This window comes from Chelonoidis abingdonii, chromosome 1 (assembly GCF_003597395.2).
Source record: "Chelonoidis abingdonii isolate Lonesome George chromosome 1, CheloAbing_2.0, whole genome shotgun sequence".
NCBI lineage: Eukaryota > Metazoa > Chordata > Testudines > Testudinidae > Chelonoidis > Chelonoidis abingdonii.
The window spans coordinates 159,326,557-159,342,440 of record NC_133769.1 but is presented as its reverse complement, the minus strand read 5'-3'; positions in this window follow the sequence as shown (position 1 = coordinate 159,342,440).

Genomic DNA, 15,884 nt, shown 5'->3' with positions numbered 1-15,884 from the left:
CACAGCCCGGGCCCGGCGGGCTTCTCATCAGCGGGGGGGCGCCGGAGTGGTGCCCGCGGCGGAGCTGGACGATGGCTTGGGGGGAAGGGGGGGTTGTCCCGGGCCCCGCTCCCCGAGCAAACCCCGCCTGGTTCCTCGGCGCCCCGCTAGCGGGGGACACGGACCGCACCCCGGGCAGAGGCCGAGCGAGCCGCCCGCCCCGCTCTCTTGCCTCCAGGAGCGCAGTGAGGAGCCCGCTTCCTGTCCTGGCTCCTCCGGCTGCCTCCTTCCCCCCGCGCCGCCGCTGCGGGGACGCTGCAGCCAGGAAAGGCTGGAAGGAAGTTGGCCGGGCAGGGGGCGGAGGGGTTTGGCAGCGCCGGGGAGGGGGTGTGCAGGGCTGGCGGGGCGGAGAGAGGGGGTGTCCTGACAGATAACGGGCCGGCCTGAGAGCGGGCGCTGCCTCGGCCACCAGCGCTCCGCCTCGGAGGGGCCCGGAGGGAGGAGGGAACAGACATGGCTTCGATCGGTGCCTGGCTCTGGTCACTGGGTCCTCTCCGGAGCCCTCTCCCCACCGGGACGCTTCTCTCCCGGAGACGCCAATGCTAGACCTCTGAGCGGGGAGGGATCCCTTCCCCCCAGAGAGCAGAAACAGATGCACTTTGAAGTCAGTTGCCAGGAAAGGCTCCTTTGGGGCTTCCCAGTGAAGGGAGTTGGAGGCAAGAAACCGAAATCTCCCCAGTGGCTGGGGAGCAGACAGCTGTGGGCATGGCGTTCAGCTGAGAGTGCCACCCAGCCCAGTGCTGGTGGGGCTGCCTGGCACGCACGCACAGTCTGTCTTGCCAACAGAAGTTGGGCATAGGTGCTGGAGCTGGAACTAGGGGTGCTGGAGGTGCTGCTGCACCCCCTGGCTTGAAGTGGTTTTCGTCATATCCAGGGTTTACAGTTTGGTTCAATGGCTGTCAGCACCCCCACTATACAAATTGTTATACTGGCAGTAGAAACGGTTCCAAAAAGGGCAACTAAAATGATTAGGGGGTTGGAACAGGTCCCATATGAGGCGAGATTAAAGAGGCTAGGACTCTTCAGCTTGGAAAAGAGGAGACTAAGGGGCGATATGATAGAGGTATATAAAAGCATGAGTGATATGGAGAAAGTGGATAAGGAAAAGTAATTTAGTTATTCCCATAATACAAGAACTAGGGGTCTGAAATTAATGGGCAGCAGGTTTAAAACAAAAGGAAGTTCTTCTTCACACAGCGCACAGTCAAGTTGTGGAACTCCTTACCTGAGGAGGTTGTGAAGGCTAGGACTATAACAATGTTTAAAAGGGACTGGGATAGATTCATGGTGGCTAAGTCCATAAATGGCTATTAGCCAGAATGGGTAAGGAATGGTGTCCCTAGCATCTGTTTGTCAGAGGGTGGAGATGGATGGCAGGAGAGAAATCACTTGATCTTTGCCTGTTAGGTCCACTCCCTCTGGGGCACCTGGCATTGGCCACTGTCAGTAGACAGGATACCTGGCTAGATGGACCTTTGGTCTGACCCGGTACAGCCGATCTTATGTTCCAGCACCCCTGAAGTTGGGCCAATAAAAAAATATGATTTCACTCACCCACCTTGTCTCTCCCCCAAATAATCATGCTAATAAGAAGAACAGCCATACTATGTCAGACCAAAAGGCCCATCTAGCCCAGTATCCTTTCTTCCAGCAGTGACCAATGCCAGGTGCCCCAGAGGGAATGAACAGAACAGATAATCATCAAGTGATCTATCCCGTGTCACCCATTCCCAGTTTCTGGCAAACAGGCTAGGGACACCATCCCTGCCCACCCTGGCTAATAGCTATTGATGGACCTATCCTCCATGAACTTATCTAGTTCTTTTTTAACCCTGTTATAGTCTTGGCCTTCACAACATCCTGTGGCAAGGAGTTCCACAGGTTGACAGTGCATTGTGTGAAGAAATCTGCACTTGCATTGCACCTTTCTGCCCAGTATCTCCAAACACTTTACATAGGGGGTAAACTAGAGGGTCAGCATGCTTTGTTGCTTATGTAGATCCAACTATACACCCAGCCTGACCTCCTTCCCCCAACTCTGCTCGGTTTGATTAAAACTGGAAAAGCCTATTTTCTATTAAAATCAGGCTTTTCTGGTTTCCCCATTTTTACCAAAACCAATAGGGCTCTGAGCTTCGGGGGAGGAGTGGTCATGAGCAGCTCAGCAAGAGTGGGACCTGACTGGAGCTGGGGAATCAAGGGGTCCAGCTGGGCAGGGGCAGGGGTGGGGCTGGCCATAATATGGTGAGGGGCTCACCTTTCCTAATCTAGTACTCACCCATATTCAAAGTGACTCTGTTGCCCTCCCACAGGCTTCTGTGGATATGTGTACACTGAAATTAAACACCCAAGGCTGGCCCATGTCAGTGGACTTGGGCTCACAGGGCTCGGGCTGCAGGGCTATAAAACTGCCGTGTAGATGCAAGGCTTGGGCTGGAGCCCATGCTCTGGGAGCATGCAAGGAGGGAGGGTCCCAGAGCCCAGGGTCCAACCCAACCCTAAATATCTACACTACAATTTTATAGCCCTTTAGCCTGAACCCTGCAAGTCTGAGTCAGCTGACAAACACCAACCATGGGTGTTTTATTACAAAGTAGAGACATACCCTATGAGGCTATTGACTCATCTCTTGTCCTGAGTGACCAACTAGTGATTTTAGTGGAAATCAGACCTTTCTGGTCTTCTGATTGTCACCAAAATCAATAGGGTTCTGCCCATTGATGCCTAGACTATTCCCTGAAATATTAGAACTGATCAGCTGTAGCTTTAAAAAGTTATTCTGTTACATATGGTTAGACAGAAAAACATCATCACATTGAGTGTAGGAGCTTACTTTGGTCACCCAATTAATCTCATTCCCATTTTACAGCTAGAGAACCTGAGGCACAAAAAGAGGAAATGACTGCTCCACAGACAAACAGGAAGTCAGTTTCGGAGCTGAGAATGATACTCAACTATCTTGACTCCCAGCCCCATGCTCTCACCACGAGATTGCACTGCTTCCAGAGCCAGAATCTGGAACTCCTAACTTTCCACTTCCTGCTCTCACTACTAGCCTCCTCTCTGTTCCCTTAGTGCTAGCCTGGCTTGCAGAACATTTGAATATCCTGAATTTATTCTGGGCTGCTTGCAACACCTTGATGTTGAGTCAATACATGAGGATCTATCTGCTCTATAACATAATGTCGCAAACATGTCACAGGCCACAGCAACATCTTGCTGCAAAAATTCATATGCTGTGACTGATGAGAGGAAAACTTCAAAAGGGTCCAGTGGCTAATTCAGACAAAAAGGCACTAAGATGCAGATGTTTCTCTGTATCTCATTCAAACCAGCTGCTGGCTGACTTCTATAGGTTGAGAAAGCCCACGTGGGTGGCTTCAAAAGAAGCATTTCCTTCCACACACAACAGCTTCTTCTTGAGGGGCTGAGGAACTCTGACACTATTCCAGAAGGCTGGACTTACGCGCAACATGTTTCATTTGTCTGTATCTTACACTATGTCCAGTGATCCAATTCTGAGAGGTATCACCACCTGCCTTCACTCAAGACCTTTGCTAGACTCTTATGCCAGATTGATGATGATTGTCTAATATCAACCCCCATGGTACAGACATAGTTTAGTCCCTGCTGCCTGCTAATCTGTTGCCCAAAACATGGCTATATTCCCTACACACAGAAGAGAGGTGGGGGAGAATGATGGAAAAAAGACTGAAGAGTTCTTGGGCTTCCTTACAGAGGGCCAGATCCTGAAGGTCAGAACTGTTATTGAGTCCCTATTCTGTCCTAATCTCAGTGGACTCTTTAGGGGTTTCATCTGAGTAAAAACTGACTGAGGTCACCAGAATTTGGGCCAGAGGGAGGAGTTCCTCTGATCACTCAGATTTTGATACCTTTGCTAGTATTCCATCATTCTTGAATAGTGCCTTAATCCACAGCCTAGCCCCAGTGAACTCAAATGGGGCTAATGGTGGAGTAAGGCAGTTGTTTTCAACCAGGGGTCTGGGGCCCTCTGGGGAGCCATGAGCAGATTTCAGTGGGGCCTCCAAGCAGGGCCAGGGTTAGACTTGATGGGACCCAGGGAAGAAAGCCAAAGCCCCACTGCATGGAGCTGAAGCCCAGGTCCCTGAGCCCTGCCACTCAGGGCTAGGGCTGAACCCAAAGCCTAAGCAACTTCGCTTCAAGGGGGTCCCTGTGGCGTGGGGCTCCGAGCAATTGCCCTGCTTGCTACCCACTAGTGCAGCCCTGGGTTTTATATGCAGAAAAGCAGTTGTTGTGGCATAGGTGGCCTGTGGAGTTTTTATAGCATGTTGGGGGGGCCTCAGAAAGGAAAGATTGAGAACCCCTGGAGTAAGGATATCATAGTTTGGCACTCAGTGATTATGATAACCAGCAGGAACCCATTCCTCAAAGGAAAGATTAATATTTTAAACAAGAAGTGGGAGGAGGGCGAGGGAGGCCTGTAGTGGCCCAAGGAAGGAGCCCAGGTTACTTGCTATTTTTATTAGTCTATTAAGATACTGCTGATTTCTCTCTCCCCCTACACACACAGCAGTCACACTGGCTTCAGTGCATGTTCTGCATTCATTGAGCTTGCAGAATGGAGTCTTCCGTCTATAATTCTGACTCCCTCCCTCTGTCTTTCTCTTCTCTAATGTACAGTACTTTCCTTCTTTCTATCACGTAAGGGCTTCCTGGAGCTTCTGCCCCTTAGTGCTAAGTAGCTCTGCTGCTCTCTCTCATACTAGAATCCAATACAATGCAATTTCAGTTCGTATAGCATCTTCCAGTCTATCCCAGAATGCTTCACTGAGATGAACAAAACAATGAAAGAAAGGAGTAGCAGGGAAGAAGAGTGAAGAGGTATAACATGCAAAGAGGAAAGATCTGTTTTCAGATGAGACTTGGTATGTGCCAGAGCATTGAGCCAAGTAGTGCAGATAACTGATTTTTCAGTGTGCTGACCAAAAAAAAACATGAAATTAAAAAAAAAAATCATTTTGGGTCAATGGAGGCAAATTGAAAAAGTTGTTTAAAGAATTGTTTTGGGTCAAATAAAACATTTTGTTTGACCTGAAATTAAATGTTTCATTTTAGTTTCATGTTGTTTTTTAACCTTTTTTAAAAAATAAAATTGAAGTCAAATACTAAACAAAAATTGAAACGTTTCATTTAAAAACTGTCCAAACAAAATGTTATGACTTTGAGGAGCTTTTCTTTTAGTTGGTTGGTGGGTTTGATTTTCTTCCAGCTGAAACCATCTGCTGAAGTCAACACAAATTTGCTCAATGTTTCAACCAACCCATATCTGCAATTTTCTACGAAAAAATGTTTGTCCAAATTTTTTTGCCCAGCTCTAGTGTAGAGGAAACAGAGCAGCACAGGAAGCCCTGTCCGACAGCAGGAGCTTCAGAGGAGAAGGCTTTCACACCAGCACTGACACGATTCTGTGAAAGGACAGAGGGGAGGTCATTGTTGGATCACCCGAGGGACTGAGGGGCTGAATAGAGGCAGACAAGGTCAGTGAGATAGGCTGGAGCAGAACAATGGAGGCTTTTCAAAACTAGGCCATTTTTTTATTGGTACCTGAAATAACGGTGGAGCCAGTAGGTCCTATTTCTTTGTGTATCTTAGAAAGTGAGCACTGTGAGGAGGAGCTATAGGTACGTGCTGGAGTCTAGGATACCTACTGGAGTCAGGAGAGCATGTAGAGAAAAGAGCTGCCCTAGTTAAGGTTAGAGCAGATGATGGCAGGAATGAGGGTTCCACAAAGAGACAGAGTCAAGCAAGTGTCATTCATGGAAGAGTTTGTGAACATAAGAACATAAGAACGTCCATACTGGGTCAGACCAAAGGTCCATCCAGCCCAGTATCCTGTCTTCCGACAGTGGCCAATGCCAGGTGCCCCAGAGGGAGTGAACCTAATAGCTAATGATCAGGTGATCTCTCTCCTGCCATCCATCTCCACCCTCTGACAAACAGAGACTAGGGACACCATTCCTTACCCATCCTGGCTAATAGCCATTAATGGACTTAACCTCCATGAATTTATCCAGTTCTCTTTTAAGCGAAGATGAGGATGGGCAACGTGGGAGGAGACAAGTTCAGGCCCAAAGTACAGACAGTGGAAACAAAACAGAGTTCAGAATTGAAGCCGGAGTTGGAAGCTGAAAGCAGGGAGGGAAATCATCCCTCCTGAAAATGAGACTACAGAATAAAAGCGGCGCAAAATCAGGTTGGTAACCTCACAGGAACAAGCTTTCTCAGGAGACCCCCATTGCTTCCTGGTCTTAGCTCGGATGGAAACACCATGAAAACAGCTTGTTCCACAGTACCTCAGCCCAACCCAGGAAGTCAAAGCCCGTAACATTTATTTTAATACCTTCACTTTGAACCTTTTCAGGATTTGGAGCTAGTGGAGATTTGGTTTGGTTAGTACATTATTTAACCAGTTTGCCCTCCCTGACTCTTTGTGCTGAAGAATAGGTTGTGATGTTGCAGTATATGCTGCTGGCAGTAATATTAGAGTATTAGCCTGCTGTACAATATGTGACAGAGGCTGGCCACGACACAAGCACATGCTGTCACAAAAGCGCTATTGTTTGAAGGGGCTGACCCACCAATGTATGCAGTGAGGTGGGCTTTGTGACAGAAGGTTGACGCAACACATCCAGTTTCTCTAGGAATTTAGGGTGTCTCACAAATTTGATACCGCAGGCAGGTTTGTGTGACTGAATGTGGGACAGTTAATGACTCTGTAATTTCTTCCAAGATGGGACATTTGTGTCCTGGAAACAGAGAAAGGGCCCCAGGAAAAACTTTGGCCATAATGCCTAGGTATGGTACCCTCCCCTTCTGAGGCCCAGAGACCGTGGGGGAGGCACCACTTGGGGGCTATTTCTGGGAGCATGTCCCTGCCCTCCCTGTTGTGTTTCCGTCATTGTGTTGAACTCTTTCCCATCCATGGCTTTTAAATCTCCAGCAATCTTCCAGGCGCCACTCAGCACAAAAGGCAGGGTGGGGACGAGGGGGCGGGGAAGAGCTGAGGAAAAAAATGAACCCCTAAAAATAGCTCTGCCGAGTAAGATTGTTTTCCTGACACAGACGGTTCATTGTTAGGCCCTGACACGTCAGTTCAACCTCCCTCCCCATCCTCGCTTTTTTCTCCCACCCCTCTCCAGCCCAGCTTCCTGTCTACTCCCATCCACAGAGCTGGAGTGTATTGTGGAGTTGCATGGCTGTCTTTGTTTTTATGGGTGCACGATAGGATCAGGCATTGGGGACAACTCTCACCCTGCATGGGTTTCCCACCACATTTATCCCTTAGCTCTCCCTTCCACAATAAGACCCCCTCCCACTCCCATCTTCCTCTCCTTCTGCCATGGGATACCCACCATTCCCACCAACCCCTCTGCTATGGGACACCCACCACCCTCAACTCGCTCCTCCTCCCCTGTCGTAGGAGGCCCTCCATTCTTTCCTCTCTCTCTCTCACCATGGGACACCCTCCACTCTCACAACGCTCCTTTGCCCTCCCACCCCACACCATGGCATTCCCACCACTCTTATCTTTTTCCTCCTTCTTCCTGTTAAAAAATAAAACCTTACTTTGTGGCATGGCTCAGAGCCCCAGTGCTTCAGTCTCTTAAGGGCACCATGGGTGAAGGGGGCATCTCATACTTGCATGCTGTTGTACAGCCCTACCACTGGCCCTGTGCTAGGGACAGATTAACCACTAGACACAATAGGCTCATACGTAGGACTGTAGCTGTGAATTCATGTAATGATGTCACTGCTGTCATTGTGTGCTGTCAGAGGAGAGCAGGTGGAGCAGACTGCATGCAGCATGAGATCACCAGACTGCACCCCTTTGCCGATATTTGAATGGTTGGAGTCAGGTCTGAGATGATGTTGCCTTTTCTTCTCTTTGAACAGCGGAGCACAAGTGTAGCCTGGGCCATCACTGATGGCTATGGATATGTCAACACCACAATTAGATATTGGTGGCTGGTCTGTACCAGCTGACTCAGGTTTGCAGGGGTCAGGCTAAGGGGCTATTTAATTGCAGTGTAAGGATTCGGGCTCAATCCCTGTGGACACTACCACCACTTGTCACTTAGGCCCATAACTTGAGTACTCTGTTTGACTCAGCCCTCTCTCTCAACTCTCACCTCCAGGCCCCGCCTAAGTCTTATGCTTCTTTCTGCACAACATCTCTAAGGGCCTGTCCATACTGCAACTCGATGTGCAGCAAGCTGGGGTGTAACTCTACAGCATACAGCCTGCCGCACATTAAGTTGTTGTGTGACCTCTGCCGCTGTGAACCAAAAGTTTTGTAGTGCACTTTGATCTACTGCTGTTTGAAATGAGAGTATGTCAAAACACATGACAGGACTTATAGTGCACAGCAACAAGGTCCGCACAGCAACAAGGTCCACACAGCAGCTTAGTGCTCGGCAGGCTGATATGCTGTAGATTTACACCCCACCTTGCCACGCAGTAAGTTTCCCTATAGAGAAGCCCTTAGATCAGGGGGGTGGGCAAACTTTTTGGTCCAAGGGCCACATCAGGGTTGTGCAACTGAATGGAGGTCCGGGTAGGGAAGGTTGTGCGTCCCCAAACAGCCTGGCCCCCACCCCCATCCGACCTCCTCCCACTTCACACCCCCTGACTGCCCCCTTCAGAACTCCCAACCCATCCAACCCCCCTGCTTCTTGTCCCCTGACTGCCCTGCCCCCTATCCACACCCCTGTCCCCTATCCAACTGCCCTCTGCTCCTCGTCCCCTGACCACCCCCTCCCGGGATCTCCGCCCCCATCTAACCCCCCTGCTCCTTATTCCCTGACTGCCCGACCCCATCCATATCCCTGACCCCTGACAGCCCCCCTGGGACTCCCACCCCCTATCCAACCACTCTCTGCTTGTCATCCTCTGAGCACCCCCTCCTGGGACCCCCCACCCCTAACTGCCGCCCGGGATCCCACCCCCTTATCCAACCCTCCCTGCTCCCTGTCCTGACCCCTATCCACATCCCCTGGCAGGCCCCCTGGGACTCCTACTCCCAACCCTCCCTGTTCCCCATACCCTGACCCCCCCTCAGAACCTCCACCCCATCCAACCATCCCCTCCTCCCTGACTGCCCCCCAGGACTCCCTGCTCCCTTACCCAACCCCCCTGCTCCCCACCCCCTTACCAGCAGCAGGAGCTCGCAGCTGCAACACCCAGCCAGAGCCAGCTGCGCTCTCCACTCTGCCCAGCAGAAATGGTGGGCCCAAGAGCAGCCCATGCGGTGGTGTGGCTGTGGGGCAGGGGGAACAGCAGGGGAGGGGTCAGGGAATAGGCTTCCCGTCCGGGAGCTCAGGGGCCAGGCAGGACAGTCCCACGGGCTACAGTTTATCCACGTCTACCATAGATCCATCCATCCCTTTCTCTTCATTCACAAAGCTAAAACTCATGCCCATGCTCTCATCATCTTAATTACTACAAACTCCTCTCTGGCCTTCTTATAGCTGGCAATTGCCCCATGTACATCAATTCAAAATGCTACTTGTGACAGAGTATTGAAATCCTGGGTGGGGAGAGGGCATAAGCCTACCAGCATCTGAAAGCCTAAAGGGAGGAGCTACTGAACCCAGGGTTCATGTAAGGTCAGGGGGACAACAAATGAGAAAACAGGAATGGGCATGAGGGTCACAGGGTCATAAGCTAGGAGCCAGAGGGGGACACCAAGCAGACAACCCCAGAAGGCACCCACTTCTCCTTGAAGGTGTCCAAGGGGCCAGTGGACATGGCCCAGAGGAGCTCTTCCCAGATGCTTGATCAAAGGGAGGGGTGGAAATAGGCCCCACAATCACAAAGCACCTCCCCATTCAGCATCCTCCTCCTGGTACGATGGACGGCCAACTTGGCCAGCACCAGGAGGTGGCTGATAAGGAGATCTCACAACTTTGTGGGGCTATGGATGGGGAGTGCATAAATCAGGAGGTATGAGGAAAAGTGCAGCCAGAACCTTAGGAAAACATCTTTCTCCTCTGGTCTAGCAGTGCTGGTCTGAAATGAGATTTCTAGTCAGTTGAGGAACTGTACTACTGAACAGATGCTTTAATACCCTTATGATTTCATTTGCCAACAATGATGTCAATCCACTATGGAAAATAAAATCCTCATATGGACAATTTTTAATTGGATGAGAGCACTGCCATTCGAAGATTGCCCCTGCATTGCTCCCCTCTTGAGCACAGGATGTCCTACCCTCACTGTGTGATTGGCTGATACTGCCTCTGTCACATTGTCTGAGAAGAATATTAAGTTATTATATTAACTTAACCTGGCACTATAATATTAAGTTAACCTGGCACTATAAAAATAGCAGTATGCCAGTGCAATAGAGTGATTCAGGTGATAGAAGTGTTAGTTAAGGGAATTATTTGGTGGATGTTTGTGAGCGGTGGTAGGATGTTTGTGAGCGGTGTATAAAGAACGTATATCATCCAGGTGGATGATATATGTTCTTTATACACATGGATAGGAGGGAAGAATAGACAGTCAGTCTAACTAACTAGGATGTAGGAGTGTGTGGTGTCTTAGAATCATAGACTATCAGGGTTGGAAGGGACATCAGGACGTCATCTAGTGTCCAACCCCCTGCTCAAAGCAGGACCAATTCCCAACTAAATCATCCCAGCCAAGGCTTTGTCAAACCTGACCTTAGAAACCTCTAACGAAGGAGATTCCACCACCTCCATATGTAACCCATTCCAGTGCTTCACCACCCTCCTAGTGAAAAAGTTTTTCCTAATATCCATCCTAAACCTCCTCCATTGCAACTTGAGGCCATTACTCCTTGTTCTATCATTTGGTACCACTGAGAACAGTCTAGATCCCTCCTCTTTGGAACCCCCTTTCAGGTAGTTGAAAGCAGCTATCAGTTCCCCCTCATTATTCTGTTCTGCAGACTAAACAATCCCAGTTCCCTCTGCCTCTCCTCATAAGACATGTGCTCCAGCCCCCTAATCATTTTTGCTGCCCTCTGCTGAACTCTTTCCAATTTTTCCACATCCTTCTTGTAGTGTGGGGCCCAAAACTCCAGATGAGGCCTCACCAATGTTGAATAGAGGGAAATGATCACATCCCTCGATCTGCTGGCAGTGCCCCTACTTCTAAATCCCAAAATGCCATTAGCCTTGGCAACAAGGGCACACTGTTGACTCATACCCATCCACCCATTCATGCCCATACACACTCCTCCAGCCACACATCCTTCCATCCACCCATATACAGACCCCTCCTGCCACCCATTCATCCCTATTCACATCCCTCCATCTACCCATCCCTCGCCATACACACTCCTCCAGCCACCCTTCCATCCGTCCCCATACACACCCCTCCATCTACATATCCATCCATCAGCATACACACCCATCCAGCCACCCATCCTTTCATTCCCAAACACACTCCTCCTTTCACCTATTCTTCCATCCCCATACACGCCCCTCCAACTACCCATCCATCCCCATACACAGAGCTCCATCCCCATAAATACCCCACCAGCCACTCATCCATTCATCCCCATACACATCCCTTCAGCCATCCATACTTCCATCTCCATATACATCCCTCCATCCACCCATCCATGTCCTGTGCCATCTGTCACTGTGCCTTTCTCCCATCTCATGCTTCAGTTTCCCCATCTGCAGGGATAACAATAGTGACTGTTGGAAGGCACTTTGAGGTCTACAAATGGAAAGCACTAAAGATGACCTAGGTAGTGTTACAATCTTCCTGTCTAGCCTGACACACCTAGCTCCATTTTCATGCTGTGCCCCTCACCATGGCTCCTGTGCAGTTCAGCCCCTAGAACTTGCACCCCAGCAGATTCTCCCAGGCTCCAAGCCTCTCCAAGTCTCTCAGATGAGACAACCTCCCCCCCACACACACACCCTTGTTATGATGAGTAGGCTTGCCTGAAAGGCAGGAATGAGTTTTATCCACTTAGTCTCTCAAACAGAATTCTCCTGCTATCAGGATTACCTCCTATGGAAGATGGGAAATGTTTTGAAAAGATCCCACTGAATTTTTGAATAAGTAAATTATTTAAAGAGATGTTCATTATTTCTCTGTCACCCATTGTTCTCGGAGTTGTGGGATTTTTGTTTTATTCATTAATCTTCCCCAATTACCAGTGTAGGGGGGAGGGTTCCCATGGAAAGCTTTTACTTTCTCCTAGCACAAATTTTAATTTAGGGATCCCTAAAAAACTGTTTCTAAACTGCCCTAAACCTCGAGGCAGTGGCATTTGTTTTTGCTGCCGTGACTACTTAGCCATGACTGTGAAGCCAGTGCTGTCCCCAATCCTCACAGCCCCAGCTGCTATTTCCCCTCCCCCACCAATACAAAAAACCTTAAACTGGATTTGAAAGAATCAAACTCCTGAATACTAATCTTTCCCTCCTTCCCCCGCCATCAGCTGTAAGCAGTAGCACCCACTAGCAGCTGCAGACATAGGCTGTAGCTGAGAGAACCAGGTGCTATTTCAACTGGCAGGTCCTGCTCTTGTTTATTGCCCTAACATTGTACAAATGTTATAGGAAACCCTGGTAGGAAGAATGTCAGTTCCTCTCCCCCGTATGCTCTCCTTGCCTGCCAAGAAGGCATTTCCCTCGCCATGGCCAGACCCATTGCCTCTTTTTCTGGATGAATAACTGTCCTTCTGACCTGCTTTCCAACCACTGAAGTCCTCATTGACATTCTTCCTAGTGTGGGGGACACTGAGCAGGGAAATACGCTATGAAGGGCACCTCTCATTCTCCAGGAAGTCCTTCCCTATCAGGATGCTGGTGCTCCAAACTGAGAAAATTCCTTCTCCTTCTCTTCTCTTCCTTTCCCTCCCCCCCAAGAATCTTGGTCACGTGTGTAGTTGCTGTCTCTGCTGCTGAGCTGGAATCTGTGCTCTGGGATGCCTCTGGCTGCAGCACTTCCTCTCTCCAGGCATCTTCTTACTCTGACAAGTGCCAGGGTGTGGGTGGTGAGCAGCAGCTGATGCCACAGCACTGATCCCAGTTCAGCTGATGCAATGCTACTATAATCTATTTGTGCCATTTCTGAATCACTTATAATATTGACTCCAAAAGAAGTTACAAAGGTGAATATCCCTAGTAGTGCATTGTTGAGTTCACCATTATGCAGAATTAGGGGTCTACCAGCTGCAGCAACTAGGCAGTGGGGAATAGGGCCTAAAATCTCCAAGCAAGGAGGGAGAAAAACATCCGTTCATCATGCCAGGTTTGCGCTGGCTCTTTCACCCTAGCAGCGACAGGTTCAAGTTCTTTCCTGACACACTGGAGTGGTGTAGATTGTGAGTTACAGCAGGAGTCGATCCAAAGACTTTAGGGCAGAGTCAGAAGTGCATCAAGAGGCTGTCAACTGAGCGTATCTGCCTTGTTAGGCCAGGTCTGATGACTATAGCTGAGACCAGTCAGAGCATGGCCCTGTGTAGTAGTGGTGGCAGTAGCAAACTAGCCTCCTGACAGAGCAAGGGGTTTTTTTTCTCTTGCAGTAGATTATGACCAAGAAGCCTGGCTCCCTGGAGCTGCCCTTCTATTTTTAGAGCCTCTCATGTGCCCACCCATTGCTGTTCCCCCCTGTTTGTTTCCTACTGAACAATGAGACCTGAAAGAATTGTTTGGAAAGGGGCCAACACTTGCTAATGAAACTGTCAGGAGTCCAAGCCGCATGCAGCCCTTTGTAGCCTACTGCTAGAGTGGGAAAAAGAAACAATTGCCCCTCTCACTTCAGGCCTCTCTAGAAAGAAACACCACTTGTACCACAGTGTTGTCAAACCCGTGGGGTAATCAGCCTAGTCCACAGCACAGAAGGAATGAGCTAGGGCACAGGGGAAAAGCTTGGATCTGCCTACTGCTCTTTACCCCACACTGTTCTCCTGCCAGGACACGTTTTAGCAGCTGGATGTTCCTGGAAAGACTCTCCTACATGCTCACCCACCATTACAGCCCCTAATGCAGCAGAAGCCACTCACACATATTGGGCTACAGGTGCAAACAACAACCCGCAACTTCTCCTCTGTGTTGTGTGCCCCCAGTGGACAACTCCTTCCACAGCCCAAGACTCATTGCAAGAAAAGCAAAAAAGCACAGGTGTAAAACTGTGTTTCTCAGACTGGGGTCGCTGCTTGTGCAGGGAAAGCCCCTGGTGGGCCGGGCCAGTTTGTTTACCTGCCCTGTCCACAGGTCCGGCTGATCATGGCTCCGACTGGCCGCTGTTCACCGCTGCAGACCAGTACATCCCTCGGCCCGCGCTGCTTCCAGCAGCTCCCATTGGCCTGCAGTGGCAAACCACGGCCAGTGGGAGCCACGATCAGCCGGACCTGAGGACAGGGCAGGTAAACAAACCGGTCCAACCAACCAGGGACTTTCTCTACACAAGCGGTGACCCCAGTTTGAGAAACACTGTGTTAAAAATACAGAACATAGAAAAAAGAGGTGAGGGGAGAAGAATTCCAACGAAAAGAGGGGCAAAGAAAGAAAAGGATAAAAAGGATAGACAGAAAAAGTCATAGATGGAGGTGTCTATCTGCCAATCCATCAGTCTCTACAATGAAAGTTAGGAATCTCAGCAGCACATCTGAACACAGTGCAATTCCAACTCTGCTACTTCCGCTAGGGCAGGCCTCCGAAACCAACCCCGTCTATACACAAAAGGGCATGACCCTCGACTAGGGGAAATTACAGGAACAGCCTTCAACTAGGCTGTGTTGGGTTCTACTGGAAGTCCAGAACCCTGAGGTGTCAATAATATCTATTCCAAAACCTAGATGCCATCTAACATTGGCATTTCCATTGGGGAAGGAAAAAATGAGCCAAAGAGTGGGCACAAGGAGGTGAGCACATTATGCCTTTGACCTCTCTGAGAAGCCTAATGCATGCTGTATGAAATCCAAAGCAATGAGCCATAGACATGCAGGATTTGTTTTTCAAGAGATGCTGAGCACTTGCAATACCCGTTGCTGTTTGGAAACCAGACCCACAATATTCTACGGGAGGGTATTAAAAGCAGTCCCACATGTTGGCCAGCAGAAATCCCACAGGAAGGGAAATAATCTGTAGGGAACCAGCTACGCTTCTGCTGCTATGGAGCACAAACCACCAGCTGATCGGCAGTGCAGAACAGTGACCATGAGCAGAAATCAGTGTGAGCGAGTGGCAGAGTTGGGGAAGCAGTATGTACACTGCAAAATACAGATGCTAAAGGGGAGATAGAAAGGAGACTGCACATTTCACACTGAACCACTGCAGGACACAGGGAACAGGGTCCTGCACAGCTGTACTTTAACATGTTTTGGAAGGCAGTGGAGAGTTCAAACAATTTCAGCCATTACTTAACTCTTAAGAGTAGCTCCTGGAGTCAGTGGTTACTGGCCCCAGCCATGGCAGAAGAGGCCAGGAACTAAAGAGGAGTTTCCTATGTATCACACTTCCTGTGTTGCCAACTACTCATGACTCTTGGCACTTTTTAAAAGGCTTAGCACTTGGAGGCAGATGATTTTTGTGAGACTCTCAGCTTTCCTTTTAAAAATAAAAGTTTCTAGCCCTCCTGATTGTGGACAAAAGCTTGAAAACACAAACGGAAAAGCTCAAAAAACAGAAGATAGAATACAATTTGGAGCCTTTTTATTTATCTTTTAAAATCTTATGATTTGGGGGAGGCTTGACTCATGAATGTTGAAACCCTGGAGCTGGCAGCACTGCTCATTACATGGTCCCCAGTGATGATTGTGGCAATAACAAAGAGAGGTTTTTATTTCATACTTGCTGTTACAGTAGAGTACA